The sequence below is a fragment of the Chenopodium album genome, chromosome 15 (genome assembly GCF_948465745.1).
Source record: "Chenopodium album chromosome 15, dcCheAlbu1.1, whole genome shotgun sequence".
Classification (NCBI taxonomy): Eukaryota; Viridiplantae; Streptophyta; class Magnoliopsida; order Caryophyllales; family Amaranthaceae; genus Chenopodium; species Chenopodium album.
The window spans coordinates 13,993,917-14,000,151 of record NC_137848.1 but is presented as its reverse complement, the minus strand read 5'-3'; positions in this window follow the sequence as shown (position 1 = coordinate 14,000,151).

Sequence of the window (6,235 nt, the reverse complement as noted above, 5' to 3'; positions counted from 1 at the left end):
ACTAGCTTATTCCAAACTGATTAGTCAAGTTTAGTAGGCTCTAAATTAATGGGAGAGATATCCTTAAAAAGAGAAAATTCCTCGAAAATTTTATGTTTTGCATCTATTCTGCTAAATTACTTGGCAATAGAATTCTAGTTTGTTACTTTTTACTTGTTTCTTCCTCTACAAAATTTATAGCATACACCTAGGAGCATCATGCTCTTTGTGCTCTACGAAATAAAACCTTACGTGAAAATACATCTTCATTTTCCTAGTTGAAGAATGTCAACTAAATTCAAGGTGCACTTATGGCATGTTTGAAGTTTTGATAGTAGACTTGAGTGAGACTAGTGAAATTGTAATCCCCCGTAATTATGTGAAATATAAAAATTTATTTTAAAATATTTATGTGAATATTTAACTATGATTATTTATTTATATAATTTATTTTACTATGGTATAAACAAATAAAATTTAATGTTTATAAAGTTAATAAAAGTATTTCATAAAAATTATATCACCATCTATATTTTAATTATTATACAAGTCCACATTAAGCCTATTCTTTTTCTAAAACCCTCTCACTTTAAGCCCAAGTAACAATCCTACTTTTATTAGAACTAGGAAGCTAAGCCACTATACTAATAAAACCCTCAAGCTTTCCCCTACTCAAGATTTATTCTATTCTACTATCCCCCTCCCTCAATTCTCACGACAAAAAAAAAAAAAAAAAAAAAAAAAAAAAAAAAAAAAAAACTTGAAGCTACTGCCCAGCACCACCGACGCCCAGCCGCAGCACCACCGCCTCCCTGCCGCCGCCTGCAATCACTGCCGGCCACCAGCCGATACCCCCCCCCCCTTGTTGTTGCCCGTTCGCCCCTCTTCTTCCTCTCTTCCTTTATTTCTTTTTATTGCTTTATTATCTTAATTAAATTGTTTAAAGTTTCAACCTTTAATTAAAATTTTGTTCTAAATTATATTATTATGGTTTGATAGTGTGTTTAGATTATAAAAGATTAGGAATTTATGAGTTTAAGCATGTTTAATTCATGATACAAATTTTCAGATTTTATGTTAAGGTATAAGTTAGGGTTTAAATATTGATTTTTCATGTTTTAGGGTTTAAAAATGTGTTAAGCAAGTTAATTATCAACATTATGATTTCATAATGACAAAACCCACAATTTTATACTTAAAATTAATTTTCAGATTATATATTTTGTGAAATTTGAGTTTTATGTTGTTTATTTGAAGGGTTTTAAGGTTTAATGTGTAATACACTATTCTAATTATTGAATTATGAATGTAGATCTTCAAAAGTTTGAAATTTATGATTTAAATTAATTTTCAGATTTTATATAATCTGATTTTTATTAGTTTTGAGCCAAAAATAAAGTTTTAGAATGCTTCTATACGTTTTAAACAACTATTTATGCATATGATAAGTATAGATATTTGGATTGCAAAAACTATTAATAAAACAAATTTTCAACATATGTTAGTAAGTTAAACTTGCTGTGATTTTATATTATACGCTATATTTTCATGATTTTAACATATAAACTAATAGTTGGGATGTTATATTATTATTATTGACTAAGGGGAGCAATTTAAAAGCTTTATTTTGATGATTTAAGAGGTTTTAAAGTAGTCTAGTATTGCTGTAAATTTATTTGCTTGGGTATTGATTTATTTCTCATTGTTTGGTTTAGGAGAAGACTTTGTAGAAGGCGACTTTTAGTTTTAAAGTGGCCAATCGAATTGTTTACACAAGGTATGTACAAGTTACAAAACCTTGCTTTTAGGTGCATGTTTAAGGACGGATCAAGAACTTAGTATCATGTATAGGGATGACTGGGTTAAATTGTTTGGTTATACATTGTGATTTCCATATGTTGTGCACTATTCTATATTTCAAGTGTTGTTTATGCTCTAATTATGCAAGGTGCACTTAGAGGCAAAGGTATGTGTTTGGTGAAATGATTCATTTATTACTTGTTTTGATCATGGAGATAGAATGAGTAAAGGAGCAAATTTAAGTCTTATATGATGAGGTTAAGTTTGTGGGGTGCCTTATGCACTCAAGGTGTTTATACACCGAGGTAGTTAAAGGATTAAATAATAAATGTTGTTTGTCACTAATAAATCAAGAATTGAAATTGGAAACTTGCCTTGCTTGATTGAATTGATATTGGAATGTTTGTATTGTTATGCATATGAGTCATCACCAAGTCTAAACTTGTAAATTATGTAAAGTGCAAGATGGATGAGCAATAAAACTCTGGATTTGTGCACATCTGGAGTAATGACAATCAGGGGTTGGGGTATACAGGGTATTAGCCGTGCACTTTTCTCGAGGCCGTCTGATCTACGAGTCTCTTATTTCAAATAATTTTCAAAAGCTAGGAGTTAGGTGAGATCTCATACTAACTACGGTCACGGAGTCGCGCCCGTGGTCGTTGGATGTTTATTGATGTTTCTGAAAGGAGGCATGGGGTTTTTATTTTATTGATGTTCCAAATGGAGCATGGGTTGGACAACCTTGTCTATTGCTTAATCCAACGAATAATAATGATTTACCTATTATTAATTAATGGAGTCTTAGTAATATAAATAGTTGAGTCATGTGTCGAGTCTATAAACTAATGATGTGTGACGATTGATTATTAGTAGCATGTTAGGGATTCCTTTTATGTTTTGCAGCTTGTATGTACTCAGTTTTGCTGATTGCGTGCTTTTTGTGTCTTTCTTTGGTCATGGCCTTCGCCTTTCAATGACCCTGTGACGATCCAATTTTTACACTTGTAATATTGGGGAGCAGATTAACCACGGGTTCTTACATATGCAGCATCCGTATCTAGGTGGTGGGATCTTGAGTGGAGTGTTGGTTGCTTTTCTTATTTTTATTGTTATTTACTTTTAAAGTTATTTAAACTCAATTTTCCTTTCGTACTATATCTATTGGTTTGAGTTTTGAATAAGGGCCTTATTGGTTCCAAGTTGTAAGATTTAGTTTGGTTTTGGTTATTGGTTTTGAAACTTATATATAATTGATCTAGTTTTCCGCTGCTATTTTCTGAAAAAGCCTTAACGTTTGAACACGTGGCGGTAGCACGCCAGTAATTCTCTTGAATATTGTTCAGGGTCCTCACAGGTTTAAAGAGAGAATTATTGGGGTGTTACAGAAATGAAGTGGACAAAGACTATTGGTAGTCTTGGATGGAATTTAGGAAATCAAAACTTATGTCAAAACACATTGTTTATGATATTTTTCCACATTATTAATGTGATGTCAACTCATCATAGTGTGTTATACTATAAGCAATAAAATAGAAATTACTTATCTTTTGATGCGTGAACCAAAACTGACAATAGCTGTGTCGTGGCGAACTACTGACCTAAAAGACGATTCCGCGCTATCTCCCAGTGCAGTAGACAAGAAGCGGTCGCCCTCCATGAGAAGCACGACGCCGGAGTTTATGTGCACTCACAAACCCGACTGGAATTCAGAATACTTGCCTAGAATATAGAAGGAATAAGAACTTGGTTAAATTTTAGAGAAGAGAGAAGATTGGAATTGCTGTGTGTTTTGGTTGGAAAAACCATTGAGTATTTATAGGCAGAAGAAGGAAACGGCTAGCAGAAAACGAGGAACCCATCTAGCCGAAAATACTATCCAGCTTAACTCAGTTAATGAAGCAATAAACAAGGAGTGTAACAGCTAGCTAATCAAGGAATTATATTCCCTAACAGTCAGAAAATCCTAACATTAAAAAAACGGAGTAAAAGCTTAGGAATATTTTGTCAACAAAGAAAGGAAATAAAATTTCTCCAAAAAGATAAGAGGGACCTATGCCCGCGCATCGCATTCCCCGAGGCTTAAGCGCGACCCAGCTCGGCGTGCGAGTGTGTGGGGTACAACACCCACCTCCAAGTCACTCAACTAACTAGTGTTAAGACACTACAACATATAAACAAGGCAAAACCTCTCCCCCCAATCAATGTGGGACTTTTTCCCTTTCATTTGTGTTTACCTCTCTCTTGTTTTTCTCCCAACACTCTTATTTTATATCAAGAACTTCCAACATAGTGATCCGTTTTCTAATAGCTAGTTTCCAATAATATTATGTATGTAATTATATATTCAAGACTCTTAATTATAATTTATTAATAATGTGCCGTTAGGTCTTAGTCGTATTTTAGAGGAGGATTGTAGGGGTGTGGTTTTACCACACTTTGTCCCTCTGAAGGTAGTTTAAGTTTTGTTTTATTTTTTGCCTTTTATTTCTCTTGGTTGTTTGCCTCCTTTGAATTAAAAAAAAAAATGTATGTAATTATTCCCCATTTCTCTAATGGTAATAATGCAATATGCATGTGTGTGTGTTTTTTTTTTCAAATTGTAAAATCTAACTTTAAAAATAAAAAATTTAATTTTATGTATTGCCATTGGAGGAATGGGGAAAAATCATATACATAATACTATTTCTTTAAACTCTTAACTCAACAAAATCAATACCAAAATTCCTCAAACCTAATTACCCAAATATTGGTACAGGACATGTAGAAAATCTAACACAATTTCTACAATCTCAAAATGTTAATCTACTTATACTACTCAAATGTTAAGCAACCTTCCATTATTATATCCTTTATTGACGAATCTACGACATTCAATTCCATCGAATAACATTAATATATTTGCTACTACTCAATACTTATCGACTAACATGCCACAAAACAAGTCAAGGAGGAAATAAAAACTTCTTGTTATTGCTTAGTTAAATGTCACCAAAAATAATATTAATAACAATGCACAAAAATCATATGCAAATGGGGGATAATTGCAACTTTTTAAAAAAGGATTAATGGACAAAAGAGGCAAATGCTTGCAAACATCACTGCTGGGAATAAATATTGCTCTCGGTAAATTCGCAAGTTGTTATGCTAAGTATAAAAATAGAAGTAACGGGTAAAATGAAACATTAAAGCTTTTGGAAGAATGCACATTGTGCCAAAATTGTACATTACTAGGTTCAATACGATGAGTTGTAGAGTGTCTTTGGCAATCCTCCAATATTTCAAACTAAACTAGCTAGATAATTTACTAGTCATTTACCACTTTTCTTTTCATCATGCAACATCTATTTCTTTGTAGGAAACTAGGGTGTTATTTGGTTAAACTAATTTTCCACGGGCACTCAAAATTCTTAGGAAATGCAAAAGCGGTGAATTGTGTGTGTATGTGTTTTGTTTTTTTTTTTTTTTTTTTTTTTTTTTTTTTTTTTTTTTTTTGAAGGAAAAGTGGTGAGTTGTTTGATTGATAAAAAAAGTGCAAAATGGAGGAAGTTGGAATTCCATGGAATTTGAAGTTCTCATTAAATATCCTATGTCCCATAAATTGTGATTTCCCTAATATTTACCAAACAAATTAGTTCAATTTCCTAGAAATTGCATGAGTGAAATAACTTCTCATGAATTACCATTAGAAGTTATATCTTTCCTTAGTTAGCTTTAGCTTAACCTAGTATCCTTGGATGTATATATACTCACTTCACAAGATAATTACAATAGATTATTAACATAATCTATCAGTTATTTCCTATTACAACTGAACAAGGCTTAAAAATATATCAAACGCCTCATAAAAATAAAACTCTACCAAATTAAGGTGTTGTTTGGTTGATGTCATTGGCATTTATACTTCATCGTAAGTTAATTTCTTATTAATGAAATTCCTAGGAATTTCTTAAATGTGTTTGGTGGGCAATAAGAGAAATTGAAATTCCCATGAATTTTGGTTTACCTAGGAGGGTCTAGGTAATGTACTTCTCATGTTTTGTGGGAAGTTGAAATTCTCATGATTTTTTTTTTGTTCCACTCTATTCACCCTTTTTAGGCTAATTCGGATTCAGAGATCAGTGATGAGTGATTAAGTTTCAGTCCCCTCCCAATTGTTGTTGGGGGGATTGAACAAAATTTCCATGAATTTTTACTTCTCTCATTTCTGCCTTTTTATGTCAATCAAACAACTCGTTTTCTCAATTCTCATGAATCTTCAATTCCTTCATTTTACAATGTCAACCAAATAAGATCTAAATCACTCAAATTCAAAAAACAATCCTCAAAGTTCAAAATGCGCTATGCATGAGACGAGGTTTGGTCCCCTAGAGACACCCACGACTCCACTCAAACAGTAAAACATGATCTCTCTTAGCCGCCGCAAAAAATTGAAAACTTTATCATCTCCACCAAA